At 45.5% G+C, this 19,708-nt stretch overlaps 1 protein-coding gene and 1 long non-coding RNA gene across 6 annotated transcripts in view; one reads left to right on the forward strand and one right to left on the reverse strand.

The window, feature by feature from the left end:
• Positions 1 to 19,708, forward strand: part of LOC308071079 (protein FAM83D-B-like) — a 441,583-nt gene that overhangs the window by 39,396 nt on the left and 382,479 nt on the right. The gene's annotated exons all lie outside the window — the stretch shown is intronic.
• LOC308071084 overlaps positions 1 to 19,708 on the reverse strand; it is a 105,855-nt gene that overhangs the window by 35,882 nt on the left and 50,265 nt on the right. The gene's annotated exons all lie outside the window — the stretch shown is intronic.

Below are 19,708 nucleotides of genomic sequence, written 5' to 3' on the forward strand. Positions count from 1 at the left end.
GAGCTTCATGGCTTTTTGTGCAATATGCTACAGTCAGAAATCAAAACCCAAAAGCATCCCAGAGATGCATTTCCACTATTGTTCTGTGCCAGCTTGAGAGAGATGGGCACTTCAGCTCCATACGCTCCGGCTGCCAGAGCGGCGGCGAAGTGAAGCCCAGTACAGCATCCCTCTGGATCCTCGTAGAAACCCCCAGTGTTTCAACACAGAGTTTGTTAGCTCGAGTGGCCCCTTGGATCTCAGTAACCACCATGGCTTGGGGGGCACAAGAAGGCTCTCGGGAGCCTCGCGAAACCTACCAACCGCACTTTACATCCCTTACCCTGTGTTTTGGGCCGGGTCACGGTCTGCATCTGCAAAAGCATTTGCTGCTTCTCCCCAGATCCTCCTGCAAAGCTGGTTTGCCTCACAGCAGCACCAGTCCCTGCTGCTGATCAGTGTTCAGAGCCATTTCCCACTCAGGTGACTACTTAACTAGCTACATTGAACCCACAGAGAAACTAAAAGCAGTGAGTTAAGGAGAAAAACTCAAGGAAAAATTCTTCCCTCGCAGCGTAGCTGTATGGAACGACATGTTAAATTTACACCCACAAAACCACATAATAACTACCCGGCCTTCTGTTTGCACAGTAATTACAATGACACGGTTTAAGGAGGAGGAAGAGTCTCGCATATCAGCACGGTTGGTTTTCTAGTCACCTCCTCCATCTTAAATCCCTCTTTCCTCTGCGGCAAAGTCTTGTGACTTGCCCCAGCAATGACCCTGGGGACCTGCTCCACTGTCCTAGGATGGGCCGTGGGGAACTCGGTGTCCCAGTGTCCCATACCCAACCCCTGACACCGGGACCGCATCGGTGGGTGCCGCCACCAGGCAGCAAAGGTGCCATCAACTGTCCAAACAGCACCATGGGCACCACTTCACAGCTGTCTCGCAAATATTTAATGGGTTCTTCAGATCCACCAGAATAAACCCTCATTAGCTTTCCAGTCCCTCCTGCCTGCATGAGAGAAAACTCCTTGATTCCCTAAATCGATGGACAACTGCTGTGTAGGTTCAGCTGGGATCGAGCACAGTGGCTGCATCCACAGAAGTGGGATTATCCCCCACCATCCTGGGTGGCAAACTGGGAGCTTCCAAGCCTGCAGGTGACCCCACCGGGGCCACTGACATGCTTCACTTCAAATGCCAATACAAACTCCCAGCTTGAGGCATTAAAATTTAATTACCCGGGACAGCTGGATCCAGGCGAGGGTCTAACTGAGGATCTGGAGGAAAAAACCAACACTCCATTCAGCAGCAAGCTGTCCGGTGCCAAGGAAATGGACTCAAGCCAAATATTATTTATACATCTTAAGGTCTCACAGATTTCATTCTATAGGCTTGGCTGGCCAAGCAGCCACATCCAGGCTTGCAGCCTGTGGTACACACCCCTGGGGACAGCCCTGGCTCCTCAAATTGGAGGACATGCTTTGCCATCTTTATGCTTTTTGGGAGGGAGCTGAATCCTGCCACGTGGGCGACCCACATTTTAGGGGTCACACGTGGCAGTGGGGCAGGACACAGGCACCTGCACATGCACCCTGACTGAGGGCTGGCTGCTACTTCTGGCACGCACCAGCACCACTGCTGGAGCATCCTCCAGCCCCCAGCCGGCTTACAACAAGCATGCAGGTGACAGATTTCATATTTTCTGATGGAAATGAAATTCAATCTCACACAAATAATTGTGTTTGTTTTCCCTACAGGTTCCAATCAGGCATAGCTAGCTACTGAAAAAGCCAAATACTCATCAAATTTGCTTCTCATCTCATTTTCGATGCCATAGGTTGCAAATTTTGCTGCTGGATGGGTGTTGCTAACTTAAATACTCAGGCATCAGCTGTGCTCCGGTTTCCAGTGAGTCACACCAGAACTGGGGGGCACAGATATCTGTTATAGGTGCAAACAGTAATTTTTAAACAGCATTTTCGTTGCCACGAAAGACAAGAGGAACCGAGCGGTTCTGGAACCCGGGTTGCAACATGAGCTCGATCTTCTGCTTTGCCCCCAGCAACCCCCCAGCTGTGTGAAGGGCGGCTGGGCTGGGGACACCGCGGGTGCAGGTGGGGGGCACCCAGGGACCGGCCACCCCAAATCGCGTCCTCCGGCGGGGCACGCTCCTGGAAGGTTTGTTGTTTGGGTTTTTTTTGGGGGGGGCAGTGCTGGTACCGCACGTGCCGTGCGCGGGGCTTTGTCCCCCCCTGGTGACGGGCTGGAGGAAGGACAGGGCCGGGGACCCGCTCCCAGCGGCGGGCGGGGGGCGCATGGCCTGCGGGGGCGCGGGGAGGGAGGCGGGGGCGGGGGGGGGGGGGAAGGGGGGGAGGTAAGGAAAAAAAATAAAAATTAAAAAACAAGAAAAAGAGGGAAGGGGGGAAGAAGAAAAAGGAAAAGGGGGGAAGAAGAAAAAGAAAAAGGGGGGAAGAAGAAAAAGAAAAAGGGGGGAAGAAGAAAAAGAAAAAGGGGGGAAGAAGAAAAAGAAAAAGGGGGGAAGAAGAAAAAGAAAAAGGGGGGAAGATGAAAAAGAAAAAGGGGAAGAAGAAAAAGAAAAGGGGGGAAGAAGAAAAAGAAAAGGGGGGAAGAAGAAAAAGAAAAAGGGGAAGAAGAAAAAGGAAAAGGGGGGAAGAAGAAAAAGGAAAAGGGGGGAAGAAGAAAAAGAAAAAGGGGGGAAGAAGAAAAAGGAAAAGGGGGAAAGAAGAAAAAGGAAAAGGGGAAGAAGAAAAAGAAAAAGGGGAAGAAGAAAAAGAAAAAGGGGAAGAAGAAAAAGAAAAAGGGGAAGGGGAAGAAGAAAAAGAAAAAGGGGGGAAGAAGAAAAAGAAAAAGGGGGGAAGAAGAAAAAGAAAAAGGGGAAGAAGAAAAAGAAAAGGGGGGAAGAAGAAAAAGAAAAGGGGGGAAGAAGAAAAAGAAAAGGGGGGAAGAAGAAAAAGAAAAAGGGGGGAAGATGAAAAAGAAAAAGGGGAAGAAGAAAAAGAAAAGGGAGGAAGAAAAAAGAAAAAGAAAAAAAGGAGAGAAAAAAAAAAGATAAAACTCAGTTAAAATATGCTTAGTTAAAAAAGTAGCTCAATGCCACGTAACCTCCCTGGGGCAGGGACCCCCCCCCAGCAGGGCACAAGCAGAGACATCCCCACGCTGACAGGGAGCATACTGGAGATGTGAGCATTAGAGGAGGCAGTATTTACTGAGGGGACTCCTGCCTATGATGCAACCAGGAAAAAAATATCTCGCCTTCTATGGAGAATGAGGAAAAGAATATTTTTTCAAATAAATAATTAAAAAAAAAAATTAAACCCACGCTGTTCCAGCAGATTCATCAGAAATCCTCCTAAATGTCCTCCAAACTCTTTCCATTCCAATAAAGAAAAGGCTTCAAATTTTTGAAAGTACTAATTAAAAGAGAGAATAGAAAAATTCCACCTTGGAAATATCACGTATTACAGTTTTTAAATCTTCTGTTGTACATTCAACTTCAGGCCTGAAAAACTTCAGAAGTTTAACAACAACAAAAAAAACCTTTTTTGTTAGAATTTAAAAAAAAAAAGCTGCCATCACTAACCACGTCTTATATTCAGGAGTATTTTGCCATCTTGAGGGAAATGCTGAACACCAAATATGGGTGCATTTAGTTAAAATTTTTTGCAAAAATGCCTTCAGGACTGGCACAGCCCTGCCACTCAAAGGCACCGCTTCCCACGGGAAGAACAGCCTCCATGGGCACATACATTTGTGCATATGCGATTTTGTTTTTCAGAAGCAAACTCAAAGCCATTTTTAAAAAGCATTTTAGAGCGAAGTGGAGCATTTTCTTAGATGCCTTTCCATCCCCTGAAATCCCTGGCATTTGGGGGTTTAGCTGTATCAATACCAAGAATAACACGGGGAAGTCAAAGGCCAAGCACAAACCCCCGTTGCAACCAAAGCAATCAATGGAGCCTTGCCATCAGCTTCGGCACAGCTGAGATTTCACATGACTTACATAATTTTTGTGGGATTAAAAGATCTTTAGGAAAGCCCCAGCGCTCACTGCTCCTCTGACATCCACAGCACCGCAGAGGTGAAAGCCACACGGAGAAGAGACAAGTTTTTCAATTGGTTTCCACAGGGGTTTGCATTTAGGATTGAAGAGCCTTATGAAATGAGAAGGAACTTGCTGCTCTAAAGAATTTTGGTTTATGGCCAAGAGACCAAGAACAGGGCTTTATGATGTGATTCTTCTGCAGATGCCTCCTTATGTTCTAATACTGTCACAGATCATTTTCCTTGAATATTTAAAAAAAAAAAAAAAAAAAAGCTTAAAATGGGGATTTTTGTTGTTTTTTCACAAGTGGAAGGAATCCTTGCACCTGGCTTGAGTACTGATTTTGCACAGGGAAAATGTTCCCATTTGTGTCATCTCCACAAACACACCCCTACCCCCCAATTCCTTAGCTGACATCATTATCTTGTCTTTAAATCTGTTCATTTGAAAGTTTTCTAAACCTTTCATTGCTCTTGAAATAAATTCTTTTAAGGGGAACCTGCAAGGGAGAGGTCTGCTTTACCCTTCCATCATTTTCCCATGAGCTCTGGAAGATGGAGAGGTTTTTTCCCCATCCTGCCATGGTAAGCTCTCTGTGCAACCTGTCCCTGCTGTTCCACAAGTCCGCGTTGGTCATGTTGGAAAGACTGTCCTGCTGTAATGGCTGAAATGCAGTGCTGAAGGGGTGGCAAGGGCTCACATGGTGAGAAATGTCACCTCACCCCCATGCCCACCCTGTGGCAGGGTCCCGGAGCTTCTCCAGGTCAGCGAGAGCGGCTCTGCAGAGCTGCTGGGAGAAGCTCCTCTGGGCAGCCCTGGTCCAGCACCATGAGCTAGAAGGATGAAGAGGCATTGCAAGGATTTGTGCATTCCCAGCCCATGTCTGCTGGCTAGCAAATATGGAGGTGCTGGATTAGCTCCATCCGTCTCCAGGGGAATGGTAGGAAACAGCTTTTCCCCCACCCCTACTCTTTTTCCTCAGTTTCCCTGGGGCTGTGCCTCTGCCTCATGAGGCATCTGCTGGTGTCCTCTGGTGGTTCCTTCCCACAGAAGAAACACCAGAGCCCTTGGCTAACTGATGTCAGCTGCAGTTGTAAAAGCATTTGGAGGAAGGTAAACCACAAACTTTTGACAGGGCTCAAAGGAACAGAAAAACAGATTATGTTCTTCTTTATTTATGTACTTTAAAGTTATAGCAAAATTCACTCCATCCTAACACTAAAGGAATTTCATAAAAGGTAACAAACAGGAGCATGATTCAATATTTTTGAAGTGATGGCTTTCTATAAATATAGAAAAAGTCATAAATGGCCAGTAGAACTATTAATTAAAATGTGAAAGCAGATAAATAATGAATAGCAGTGTCGTGTATTCATTAAGATTCTACAAATGAAAAATATCTCTCCCGGTTATTCCTTTGATGAATCTAGCCCAAATATACTTGAACTGCAACATAAAAATTTCAGGATGCTCGTATTTCATTCTGTATCAGCCTTTCTCAGATTCTCAAATCTCAAAGCCAAGTACTGCAAACATCTAATCACAGCATTTATACCGATCTCTTCCTGAGATTTAACCTGCCATGATCTTCAGACAAGAACGTCCCTAATAACCCCTGGCAAAGGTGTTCATGATTTTGTGAAGTCAAGAGACCCTTCTGAGGGCAGCAATTAGCCAGTGGGGGAGCCAGGGCTGTGAACAGAAACACAGAGTTTGGTCCAAGGACTCCTGAGAGCTAAGGCTACGTCCTGTTCACCCAGGGGATCATCTCAGAAAGACAAGAAGGTGCCACATCTCCTGCTTGCTCTGGCTATTTGCTTTATGGAGATCCCATGGACTTGTAACTGGAAACTGGCAGGTAGAAATCTATACCCTTCACCCTGTCCTGCCTCTCAGCAAACACATTTGTTCCTTACATGGTTTTCACTTTGGAGATACGGAGATACCAGCTAGAGCCAAACCAGCTTCCCTGCTGGCCTCTGCCTCCCCAGCAAGATTGCCACACTGTTGTGGTCCACCACTGCCTTTAATCCAGGGGTCTGGTTCTCCTTTACCATCGTAACTGCAGGCTGGCAGGAAACAATCCCAACTTCTAGGCAAATTCCTTACATTTTAGAAGTCAAATGATAGCCAAGAGGTGCAGCAAATTATTCAAGTTTCAGAAAGAGCGGACAGACGGCCCCACAGCAACAGAGGGACTGAGCCATGCCAAAGGGAGCTGTGAGGAAGGGGTGACTTGGACAGCCATTGAGGAGAAGTCTTCTCCATTTATTCTGCGTGGCTCGCAGTGGTCCAGCTTCCCCAGAGCCATCACGACAGCATCCTTGCTTTCTTCTCTTACAGAAGCCAGATTGCCACTGCTTATTCAGTCAGTGGCTTTTCTGTTGCAGTTATTGACAAAATCTCAAGCACTCACCATCGCTGGGGAGACTGTTCTGATACCAACACCTACAACACCTTTTGGAGATCAGCACGTGGCTTCATAGTGAGAACAGCCATGACTGTAGTCCTTGTCATATCACTGTCACCCCCAGGAGGATTTGATCTGAAGACCCAAAACATGACATTTCTCTAGCAGCCTACAACTTCCAGCCCCACTTACAGGAATAACCATCTGTAGGAGATGGGGGCTTTCTTCTAACCACTTGTGCTCAGCATGGTACCATCAGTGCACTGGATGTATTTTGGGGCCCTGTCAAGCAAAGGAAGCCCATAGGAGCCAGGATGCATAGCACTTCTGGAGGGGGAAAAGAGCTGCAGACCTGCATCTTCCAGAGAAATCTCCATTTGTGCAAGGCAGAATAAAGACAGGAACGACTGGGTCTACCTGCTGTATTATATTTACTTAAAATAAGTCTGCAGAGACACGCCTACATTACAGACTAGTGTGGCTTCTTTGTTAAAATATTTTCTAATAGCACCTAAGCCCCTTTTGAAGAACCAGAACACTGCATGCCACTGAAATCCAAGTGCAGCTATGAGCCCTAAATCATCTCAACACTAAAAAAACCCAACCAAACAAAAAAAAAAAAAAGTAAAAACAACCCAAAAAAAGTCACCAAAAAAAAAGAAGAAAAAAAAAGAAAAAACAACCAAAACCCAAAGCAACTTCGTTGTCACCAGTCTAAAACAGAAGTAGGTCCAATGGACAGCAACTTGATCATGGAGCTTCGGCAGTGGCCGTCATTGGGGGTGGTCCTCCTCCCACCCCACCTGTGGGTTCAAGGTGCTGTGCCCTGGGGGAGCAGGAAGGGAAATGGGCACTGAAGCCTCCTGCCACGGCCAGGGGACGTCTCAGCCCAGTGATTCTTTCTGCTCACACAGCAAACCTTTTCACTAAACATTAAAATAAGGTTCCTGAAGTGTACTGGCAGTTGTTAATAAAAGACATGCTTTCCCCTGGGGTTTGTCAGCTCTACACTTCAAAGCTCATTTTACACGCAGGCCGACACTGTATTTTAAAAAACGAATGTTAACATGAGCTCTTTAGTCAGTTGAATAAAAGTATCAGGAGCCCCCTCTCCTTCCTCCTCCCATCAAATTAAAAAAGGAAAAAAAACCCAACAAAAAAAACCAAAAAACCTTAGCAGCCTCTGATGGATTCAACATTGCAGTTGTTTTTCTGATACATCTTCACTCCTCTGGTTTGCTCCCTGGACTCGTGCTGCCCCACTAACATCACCCCTCTACTCTCCTCGCTGCAAATTGCCCCTCGCAGGGACAGCTCCTGCCTCGGTTTGTGTTTGAGGGCTCCCAGGCAGGACCCCAGATGCAGCTTCACAGGCAGCCCAGAGCACTTCAGCATGGCCATCACAAACAGGCACGCATTGTGTGCTTTGGCTTGGGACATCCCCAACACACCACAAAGATCCCAAGGGTGCATTCCGTTCAAGCAGAGAACAGCCGATATTTGCTGGCAGCAAAAATTAGCAAAAATACTTTCCAAGAATAGGGAGGGTGGTCGTATCACCACCCAAGTGCTCTTCCTTCCAATTAAAAGGGAAGTTTCAAGGCTAAGCAAAGAGTGTACTCACGTCCTGGTTCCTAAACAAAGTCATGGGAAGGTGCTGGGGGGGGGGGGGGGGGGGGGGAGGCAGAACACACCCATTGTAGGGGAGATAAAACCCACAAGCTCTATGAATGAGGTTTTTTTCCCGTAACTGCAACACGGAAAACAAGACCAGCTGGCACAGACCAAGGAATGAGAGTTAATAACTGATGTGCCCAAAGTGTGTTTGATATCCTCACTTTTTCTCAATCAAACAAAGGTTGATACTGATATGGGCTATCTCAGGCAGATGTGTTGGAGCTGGAGGCTGCAGCCCAGATGGGTGAGGGGCTGGAGATGCCCGTCCCCCAGTGTGCATTTATCTCATGCCTCTTGCTCGGGTTGCTCTGCCGAGGCCATCATCTCACGCTCTTCTTCACCACCAAGCTCCCCAGCTGCTGCTGTTCATAGTGGATACAAAAGGCAACATGGACCATCCCAGCTTGGGTACGGTGGTCCAGAACCATCTCAAACCCTTTGCTATGGGGTTTCACACCTATGGGAGCTCCTGGCAGCTGACATCCAGTAGCATCTCCCAGCCCAGGCCAGAAGAGAACTGCTCTCTCCTCTCACAGAAGATGAATACTTCCACCTTCTCTTTTTAACATCACTCACCTTTGGACAAAGCCACCACAGACACAGGCTCTCAGCTGAAGCACAGCATCAGCACCATGTTGTGCTATCTAGCACATCTGACTTCACCTTTGGGTTTCCTTGCCCGGACTTTTTGGAGGTTGTCTCCCACTCACATTCCCACCAAGATCAACAGCATCTCCATGGGCCTTGTGTTCTGCAAGAAGACGCTGGCCCCAGCAAGCTGCGTCAAGAGGACCCAGCTCTCCGCTTCCACGTTACGGGCGGTGGAGAGGTGGCTCCACAAGCCACAGCCGGGGCGAAGCCACTCGATTTCAGGGCTGCAGCACCACAGGCAGCAGCACAGCTCAGGCAAAACGGGCTGAACTACACACACAAGGAGCCAGGGTCCTTTTACACTGGGGAAGAAACCCCTCCTGACATTAATTCAGAGAGTATAAATTAGGTGCTGCCTACTGTGGGGGATAAATTGAGAGAGATGTAGGGTCACGAGCAAAGCACAGCTCTTGAAGCCGTGAAATCAGAAGACAAGTAAAAGAAAAATCTATTACTTTTAGTTATTTGGACAGTTAATTACAATGATATATATGTATACTAAGCTTATATTTATTGTAATTACTGAATAATATATATCACTGTGCAGTTGACAGAAATTGTATAAAGAAATGAGAATGATTTTAAATTATTTTAAGTGCTTTGATTGTGTGGGAAATTTTTTAAGATATATTGAAAGATTCTAAGTCTAATTATTACACTAAGTTACAGAAAGATGTGTTTGGGCTGATTTTTTTTTTCCCTAGCAATTCGAAAGTGGTTGATGATGCAATTACACTTTTATATAAGGTTTTTGCAATGAAGATTTTTTTTAATTGAAAAATAATCAGAAAACATAATGTGTGAGAAGTAGTCATACTCAGTTTTTCTATCATTTTTTTCCAGACACATTTTGTAGCTCCAGTGCTGGCCTCTGCATAACCAAAAAGGTAGGGTGAGGTGGGAAAAAAAAGGAAGAGTCAAGACAAGCAATTAATGCACAGTAACTCTCCTCAGAAAGGGTTATCCGAGTCTCCATCAGAGGAGTGTGCAGGTAAGGTTAATTTCAAATGGAAGAATAATCTCACACGCTAAGAGTAAGAAGATTAAGTCAAAAGACAGAAAAAAATTCTTAATGATATTTTGTTTGTTTTCCAAATCCTGTGATTTAAAGATTACAATTCAGTGGGTTGGGGGGTGGCCGTGGCGGTATTTTCCTCCCCCGACCCTCTTCTTCATTTCCTGAGCTGGCAGCACTATAACTTTGGAACAGAAACCAAAACCTTTTTGGAAAAGCTAGCCTTCAGACAAAGGCCAGGGCCAAGTTCCCTCGCTCAAACCTCCAAGAGTCTGCCCTGGCTCAGCCTTGCATCCTGTGGGAACCAAGCTGCTCCCAGCCAAGCCAGTTCGCCCCAGGGGCCTGGGACAAGGAAGGCAAAGGAGGTATTTGTATCAAGGTCCAAGGGAAGTACCTAAGTCACCTTGAAGGCAGTATACGCCTTCCAAGAGCTGGCAGGTTGTATCACTTCTGCCTTCCCCTCCGTTTTCTTTCGCTCTTCTGGCCAGACCAGACTTCCAGCAGATCCGGGGGGCCAGGCTGCCCAGCCTGTCCAAATGCCAGTCACCTTTGAAAAGAATCAGTTAGATAATTAAGAACAGCTAGAATTTGAATAGTTAAGATTTATCAGTGGATTAGGAAATAGCAGATGAAAAAGCAAAGACCACACTATCACTCACCAATAATAAATGTTCCTCTCTAGAAAATGAAAATCTTATGCAAAAGAAGCATTCATTATCATCCATCATGGGTACTTCTGCAGAGTCAGTCTTTACGGTATCCAAGGACGGCATGATCCCAGAGATGCAGCAGTCTATCACTTGTTTTGAAATGAGCAAATTCTCCTTAAATCTTTATCCCACGCTGACTTCCCTTGCTCATTTATAGCAACTGCATCTCCACTGAATTCCGTAGCATTACCGCTGTTGGCTTCCATCAACAGGAGAGCACTTCAGGATGGCATAAGCCAAGGTTGGGATCTTCAAGGCAGTCTGAGAGTCTCAGGTCTATTTTACTGAAAGATGCAGAGAAGTAGAATAAAATACTTAAGCAGTCATTTAAAGACCGAAGCTCAGAGGATGCCATCAGCTTCAGCAGTGAAGGCTGGCATCAGGCTCCTCTCCAGAACTGCCTTTGGGCTTGCAACCCCCCGGATCTCTCAGGCATCACCACACTGCAGGTACAGGCAACATTTCCTAAAAGAACCATCAGCTGAGGACTGCAGATCCCCTCTGGTGGATCTAGTTATGCAGAGACCACACCACACCTGCACACTCCATCGGAGCATCCCTTGGCAGTTTCAGATGGCTGAATGGGGATGCTGGGCAGGTCTTGCATCTGCGGACACAAGTATCCCTGCTCTGCAATTCACGGGGAAGCAGTAGCCGTGGCTATAAATTCTGGTCACTTTTGTTTACTGTATTTACAGGTTTAAATATTTACTTTATCGATGGGTTATTGTGGTTCTAGAACAGTAGTACTCAACAAAAAAAAAAAGTTGATTCACCAGAATAAAAACCCTAATATTTAAAAATCTAGTTATTAAAAAGTACATCCAGATTTCCACGCCTTCCCATGACACATTCAGCTTTAGTAACAGGGAGAAGCTGTGACCATGGTCAGTGGCCAATGCTCACGTTGTTAAAGCTGGGTAGAAGAGGGTCAACTAAACACACTGTCCCCTGTGCCTTGCAGCAATCATCTCTGCTCCCTTTAGACTTGGAGAGGTGACCAGCTAAGAGAAGACATGGGAAATTCATACAGTGAGCAGATCAGCTGGGTAACTAGATGGAAGCATCGACAACATTTTAGAAAATTGTACTGGCAGGAGTACCTGGAAGCACAAGACGGGTACGGATCAGCTGATGTGGATTTAGAAGGAAGCACTGAACTTTGAGGAAAATCAGGCAAAAGACAACTAGCATGAGCATGAGGCCAAGTGGAAGGGTAGCAGGGCTTCAGGGAGACAGCCTGGAAGCAAAGTGAGGAAGAAAAGCAGACAGAATCAGAAAGAAGTGATATGTGCAAAGCAAAAAAATGAAAGGACACAGCTGTGCTTTCCACCGGTGCCGGGGTAACCTGACAGCAGCCGTGCCGGCACCGCTTCAGTTTGAAAGGGCAGAGCTGGTGTCAGTGGGATCAAACTCAGGATTGGTTTTAACATAGCAACAGCACCCTTCAGTATGTGCCTTTGACGTCAGTGCCATGCAATTTAGGAAATACCAATTAAATCCCCAGTTTCCCTTACTGACTCCAGGGGAGATTGCAATGCACAGAGCAGCCCGCGCACACGCAGCAGCCGGGCTGCACCAGGCACTCTGGGGTGCAGCTTCCCTGGTGGAGACACAGGCTTGTGAGTTTGCTCAGCACAGATGGAAGTTTGAGACTGGGATTAAATCATGTGTGACCTCCAAAAGCAGCTGCATTTTTTACAGGTGGCAAATCAAAATCACAAGCAACATTTCTACTATTTATCTGCACAGCAGTATTTAGGGTTAGCAGGCATCTTTCTACCTTCAGACGGTTGCTGAGCTGTTTTCTTCTGTGAGGTTTTCTTATGCACATTTTGTTAGGGAATCTAACCAAATATTTCTGATTTTTCAAACACAACAAAACCCCAGAGGCTGTATAGAGAATGAGGCGTTCCAATAAATTCTTGAAATTAAGTGTAAGAGTGACCTGAACAGCACGTGGAAGTGCTGGCAACCAGAAAACATTTGCAGGCAAAGGAATGATGAGTCAGGCAGTTTAAATGACTCCAACCTTATCTGAATGAAGGTCTGAAGAAGAGTTAGGGGAACATATTTTAACAAATTGGAACAGATTGCCAAAGGATGCAGTAGCTTTTCCATCACTTCATATCTTTCAAAGAAGATTGAATTTTATATACACATACACACATTTTCATTCCAGGTCAACCAGAAGTTATTGGGATGGATACATCACTGAGTGAAATCCTATGACTTGTGTTATACAAGAAGTTAGCTTGAGTTATAACATTAATCTCTCTGCTTCGCCTGCAATCCTATGACTGAACTAATAACTTCATTTGGAAGAGGAAAAAAAAAAAGAGCTTTCATTTTAATTATAACTGCAATTCAGCCTGTGAACATACTGAAATCCAAGACAAAAATAATAGCTTTTATATACATTACATAAGAATCTACAACGACTGCAGTTTAAATAGTGTTTGATTGCAACTGTAAATAATTATGGTATGCTACATCACCATTTAAAAAAGCCACACTTGCTACCTTATAAAGAGTACAAGCCAAACAAGTATCTGAAACCTCCCAGATTGCTGAGACAACGCATAGATTTTTACAATTAATTCCTGTGAAAAATAATGCCTATTTTATGTAAAGAAAAATATTGAAGATTTTTTTGTGATGTTTGAGAGCATTTTCCTGACACAAAACTAAATACTAATTCTAGAGACTGGAGAATGTCTAGCACACTTTTCATACTTGCACACTTGGAAGTTTTTACACCAGGATTTTGAAGTTTCATGATCTTTTTCTGTAAGTGTCTAGCAGCCTTGAATGGCTCTGGTTCAGATGCTCAGATCTAGTCGAGCAAAGCAGCTAGGGTACCACAAGGGTCACCATGAATCATAAACAGTTTTACAGAGCATAAAATTTAACAGACCCAAGGAACAGGATGGCAGGGGCCATAGATATAAAAATTAACTACTGGAGCACTCCATCATCGAACAGGGATCAAGGAACAAGCTAAAAAACCTGGCGCTGGATCAGGAAGCTGTCACAATAATTGAGGTAATTAGTGAAGTGTGGTGTTGACCGGTCTGCTGGCTCACATGAATGTCCTATGCATGAGTTGATGTGCCATGTCGGCTTTGGGCTGCGTGGTCGTTCCTGGCCTCATGTCAACGCTCCTGTTTCTGCAGACGCACAGCCCTCAGTAGCAGCAATTTATGCTTGCAGAAAAGCTCAGGGTGCTGTGAAGATACTAGAGCAAATCACCACATTTTATTAAAAAAATCTACACATGTAAGCTTTCCCTATGTTCCCCGTCTTTGAAAACCTGGGTATAAATTCTGGCATTGGGGAGGGATGGGTAATAGGTGAGGCATGTTCAAGAAACTGGATTTCTTTTACCTGACGAGTTCAAAATCCAACTTATTTGGAAAAGTCTAGCCCCATGGTTAGTCAGATAACAAACACCCAGCTCTCCAGAACGAGCACTCACCCCACAACATTGAGTAGCTGCAAAAAGACAAAAGCTCCATTGTCTGTAATGCTTGAAATGGCACATCTTGACCTGACGAGGAGCCGCACAAAGCGACAGGACTGAGAATGAAAGCATTAGGCTGGGAGACAAAGTCATGAAGTGGCTGATATGATACAGAAAACGTGACTTGCCTGAAAGCAGAGGTATATCCAGGCTGAGATCCTCAAGGCAGGAAACCATAAGGAAACAATGGGGAAATAGCATGAGAGGCAGTGGAAAGGAGGTGGATTTTAACCTCTGTCTTGGATAGACGAAGGACGTTGAAACGAGAAGCCAGGACTCGCATCATGCGATGAAGGGATAAGATAGGCATGCTACCCAGGAAAGAACGGTGGGGTTTTCCCTCATCTCCAGCCAAGCTGTGCAGCAGCACCACAAGGAGCATTTTTGCTGTATCCTGCACCTTACTGAAGTTCTCTTCTGCAGCCAACCTAGATAACTCTCTTTCATAGTGAAGAAAAAAATTTTTTTTTTTCAAAATGGTAAATTAGGATGTTTACTCAAAAAGTTAAGTTTAGGACTCCAAAAACTAAAGCTATGAGGATCTTTTCATAGGAAAGCCAGAGATCTCAGAAAGCCACAGCTGGTCCAGATCGATTCCTGTGTCAACAGCCACTTTCCCAGGCTTCTGGCAAGGAGGTATCACTAAGATTTCCCAACTCCCAGACCATGCAAAAGCTTACACCATATTCTCAGCATTTACTGTGCTAAAAGTTGGACTCTGAGAAAGAAGCATGCTTTCTTGATGCATTAGCTTTTGTTCCTGATATAACAATTTATTGTGCCTTGTCTTCCACATGACTTCATTCTGTGGGGCATCTCTTTAAGATACGCTAGTGGAAACTGGGAGGCATCCCATGAAAAGCAAAATCATATCAGTGGAAAGCAGATGCAAATGAAAGCAGAGGAGAAACGCTTACACTGCTGTCGTCTTCTGAAACCAAATAAAGAGTTTTATCAGGATGAAGCACTAGCACCTCAACAGTCTGCAGCACCTTGCACTCTCCCACAGCAGCACCTCGCCACTTCACAGCACTGAGGCGAGCAGTGCTGTTACTGCACTCGCTTCTACAGGGGCTGAAAGGACTTGACCAGGCTCACCCAGAAATCCCGAGGAAGAACAGGAGAATCAGCCCTGGGTCTTCCTATAGGGAATGGCCCTCCCTTTCTCCTTGGTACTACACGCCACCCTCCCACATGACAAAATTATTCTCTCTGCCTCATGCTGCCTTCACATTTTTTATACATACAAAACATTGCACATGCAATTTATCTTTGAAATTAATGTTTTCACTTTTCATATACCATATGTGTGTATACATTTATACAATCATGTTTCCCTGAAACTATGAAAATTCTTCCTTGCCATTGCCACAAAGCCAAAGAAGCATGTGTACCCAGGAAGACCAGGGTGATGTAGGGTTTATTTAGCCCAACACAGAGGGAGTGTGCTCCTTAGCTCAGCCCGTGGAGCACTCCCATACCTATCTGCGGGCAGACCCCAGGCAGCAGTGGGTCCCTTTCACCTTCATGGGGTGTCACTAGCACAGCTCTTCTCTCTCCAGAAAATGTGACGTGGAATTAGGAAGCTGAGAAAAGCTGCTACTAGATCCTGAGGAGCAGGTGCTCCAATCCCACTGGCCAGGAGGGTTCCTTCCAGCCTGGAAAGAAGGCTGCCAAAACCAGCTCCTACATTTGTAACCGATATATACAGCTTCTGCTCCCTTCTGCCTCTGACAAAGCGGCCGACGACATTCCCCAGCCAGACAGAAAGCAGGTCAAGATGATCATCTGGCAACAGTCCCGGCCCTTTGGGAGGGACACAGAGATGTGCACCAGGCACAGCAGAGACAGACTTAACCCCAGCCAGGAGAGCCAGCCCTCTCCTCGGTGCCCATCCCTCTCTCTCAGGGCTGGAAAGGGGACATGAGGCAGTGTGATGGGCAAACAAAACGGCAAAGGGCAGCGAGAGGTGCTCTCCAGGCAGGATCCCACCCTGCAGCAGGTTGTGGCAAACACACACCATTGAGGAAGAATCATGAGAGGACCCCTCTTACTTTTTAATTGCTCTTGCCCACACACGAATGTATGTGAACAACGGCTCCTGATAGCAAAGGTACATTCAAGAAACACCTGCAGGTGCTTCTGTATGCAGAGCCTGGTCCTGGGAGCCAGGCAAGCGCTGCCAACACTTTACCCCCTGGGGATGAAGAGGTTGGTCTCCCCACCTCGGCACAGCCCTGGGCCAGAGGGAAATGCTCCTTCCTCTACACCCCTGCTAATGGAGCGAGCACCAACCGACAAGGATCGAAGTCCTCTTGCATTTCCCATGACCACCTCTGCAGCCCAACATGTGTGGGCCCAGGGGATTATCCAGCACAGTGAGTACATTCCCAGCTCACCCTGCTGAACCATCAGTCCAATGCACCAGCTGCTTTTTCTGTTCTGCCATTGTGCTCTACCTGGGACGATGCCCAGGACGAGGCACCGCAGGACACCTCAAAGGCGTTGCACCACAGGTATGCTTAAAGGGCAGCCTCTGATCTGCCCAGAGATGACAGCTAATTCACACTGGGCACCAAGCGATTACAGTGCAAGCCCACAGAGATGCTGTACTCACTGGTGCTATAAACCTACGGACAGAATTTACTCTTAAGTAAATAAAAAAACAACCGCAAAACAAAACAAACACAAAAGCATGAAAGAAAGCTGAATTTGCGGTGTGTTTTACAACACTCAGGGAGAAAGAGGAGAGATAATAAATCTGGGAGCTAGTAGCCACAGCAACAAATTGCATTTCTCCTCTGGATGGCTTTTCCCCCCCAATCAACAGCAATTACCAGGCACCTTGGGGTAATATAGCAAAGTTTATGTTGCTTCTATGGCAAAGTTCTTTTCACAAGACTAATTTATTCCACATCTGCAAGGTGCTGATTCATTACAGCACATTACTGGGGGTCTGATCCCAACAACCAGTGAAAACACAAAGAGAAAAGCCCTGGACAGAGCTCGTCCTGCTCTGTTGTATTTTTTCTGATACCAATTAAGAGCGCAGCACACCGAGCTTGGGAGAGAGATGCCTTCCCTGACTCTTAGGAACAGGGTAAAGGAAGCAAAGATAAAAGCATTTGGAGGAAGCAACTGGAGGTGAAAGGAAACATAGGCTCATACCTGACATCAGTCTCAATAAAGGCTGTGGTTGAGAAACCACGTACGTGCTGCTTGAAAAAATAATAATGAAGGAATAGCTGTGCTTCCTTCTGCTCTTCAAAGGCTGCCTCCAAACCACTTCAAATTCTTGCTGTATCGCCATCAGGTCTAACACAGGGCTAGGAATCTGGTTTCCATATATTTTATCTAAAGGAACTTTGTGAAGAACCAAGGTTGATTTGCTTTCAAAACATCCATGTGAATACATCACAGATCACCTACCTTCACCCACTAAAGGAGTAGTTCAGCAGCAGACAAGGTGTAACATGTATTGCTCTGTCCTAGGGCATGGTACCACCACTGAAGCATCTTGCCAGGCACTTTGGTTTGAAGCAGAAGCTAACATGGAAGGACAGAGTGAGGACTAAGCTGTGCATGGCAGGGCAGACCCTCCCAGCTCCAACGTGACCCAGCAGCTGTCACTGCTGGATTTTAACCACATTTGCTTTTGCTGCCTTTTAGGCCCTCAAGATTTTCTGTTTCCAAGGGAATGACCTTCAGGTGCCAAACTCCCAGGTAGAGCTGACAGCGTGACAGCACACCACATGCAGGTGCATTCATCTAGCCAGTGGGAAAAGCAGTGGGAAACCCTGCTGCCCAAAAAGGACATTTATCACCCCTGAAACAAAGTCCCTCCAAGACAGCACAGCTTCCAGCACACTCTCAGCAGGCAGGGTCAGCTCTACAGGCTGCAGGTAAGGCACTACCCGTCCTAATGAGGAGGTAGAGGTGGTGGAAAGAGCCATCTCCACAACATAATTATTAAAGTTGGCAGAAGGGATTTGTCTAGTTTTCCAAATATTTTGCAGAGAAGCTGAGCATTCATCTCTGTGTGAACCAGAAGATGATTTCCAGGTGGGCTCAAGAGCTCTGTGCTCACATTCAGCAGCAATCACGTCCTGTCTATAACTACAGAGAGCACAAGACATAGCGGCTGGATGATACACCAGAAGGCTATCTAGCATCATCCGTGACAGCTTGACCTACTTTACTTTCCTCAAACACTCTCTTATGACTGCCAATGAATCCTATGCAGCTATCTCATCCTCCCACAGACTCAAAACACATGTGGAGATGACAGGACACACCATCCATCCCTGTCCAGATATGCCACTTGTTCCTCCAACCACATAAGACCGTGTAGGAGAGACCACCTGGAGGTACTTGTCGGTGGTACACACACACTGGATTCATCAAACACAGGCTTCACCTGGTTCCCAAAAACCTCCTTCTTTAACCACAACTACCAGAATGGATCTCTCATTTCTTCTGCTTTTTATTATAACGGCTTGTTTCCATGCTGTATATGTCAAGCATTGTGATTTCTGCAGAAAAACACTGAACGTTAGCCTAGGTCAGGGTTCTAGAAATACGCCTAACTTGCTAGTGCAAAACATAAGGGCAAACACAGAAGCCTCTTCCCCATTTGAACAGTCTCTTCAAACTACATGCACTCAAGCGATGTTTTTCTGCCAAAGTAGTTCACTACCTCTATCTCCAAAATTTTTTACACCGCTTTAATCTAAAGCCAAAGCACCCTGCCCTGCTGCTGCTGGAATTAATAGGTGTTTTGCCATTACATTCAGTGGGATGAAAATTAAGCCTTAAGAAAGCCAGACAATCACACGGCAGTCCATACTCACATAGGGAATACTGCAAGCAGGATTTAAAAGGATCTTACATTTATCTTTGTACTGCCTGTGCTCCATCTGTATATAATTGTTTATGTCTACAGACGCTGCAATGCTCATCAAAGCCTATGCTCTTACCCACACTAGGTCTCTCTTTCAAGTGGCAGGAAATTCTCATTGCTTTACAACCTATACACAGCCATTTAGCATTTAATAATTCAAGTTGTAACACAATATTTGATAGAAAATAGTCATTATGGATTTATAACACAATGCAGGTAGCTGAAGTACACAAATTTCAGCATTTCAGGAAATGGGTAGTATTTTCAAACAGAGCTAATCGTATAACAAAAAAAAAAATAATCCATAATATTACCCATAATCTTTTCTTGCTGCACGCATCTATGGGTTTTGGTTGGCTTCCTCCCCCCTCTTCTTAATGCTTGAACAACTGAGTTATAGCAGAACATTTTTCTACACTATGAAGCTTATTTACATACTGTAAATAACTGTGAATGCAATAAAATTGTGGTACAAATAACATGAAATAATGCCTCAATTTGCAGTTGTTTTACATCAGCATAGTTTATAGCAGTGTTTACCGTAGACTTTGAAATAAAGAAAGAAAGAAAAGGACAAAGAGAAAGACAAAACCTCCTCCATTCTGCACACCCCACAGTGTGGCTTCTAACGCACTAACCAGCACTGAGGTTACTCATAAACATGCTTAAATAACATTACGAAACAGACACCACAAATGATACCAGATCCCAACGGGGACAGTGCAGCATAGGGAGAAGGTGACTCGGTTTCTATCCCACATCATGCACAA

This window comes from Falco punctatus (genome assembly GCF_963210335.1).
Source record: "Falco punctatus genome assembly, chromosome: 10".
In the NCBI taxonomy this organism is placed as follows: Eukaryota; Metazoa; Chordata; class Aves; order Falconiformes; family Falconidae; genus Falco; species Falco punctatus.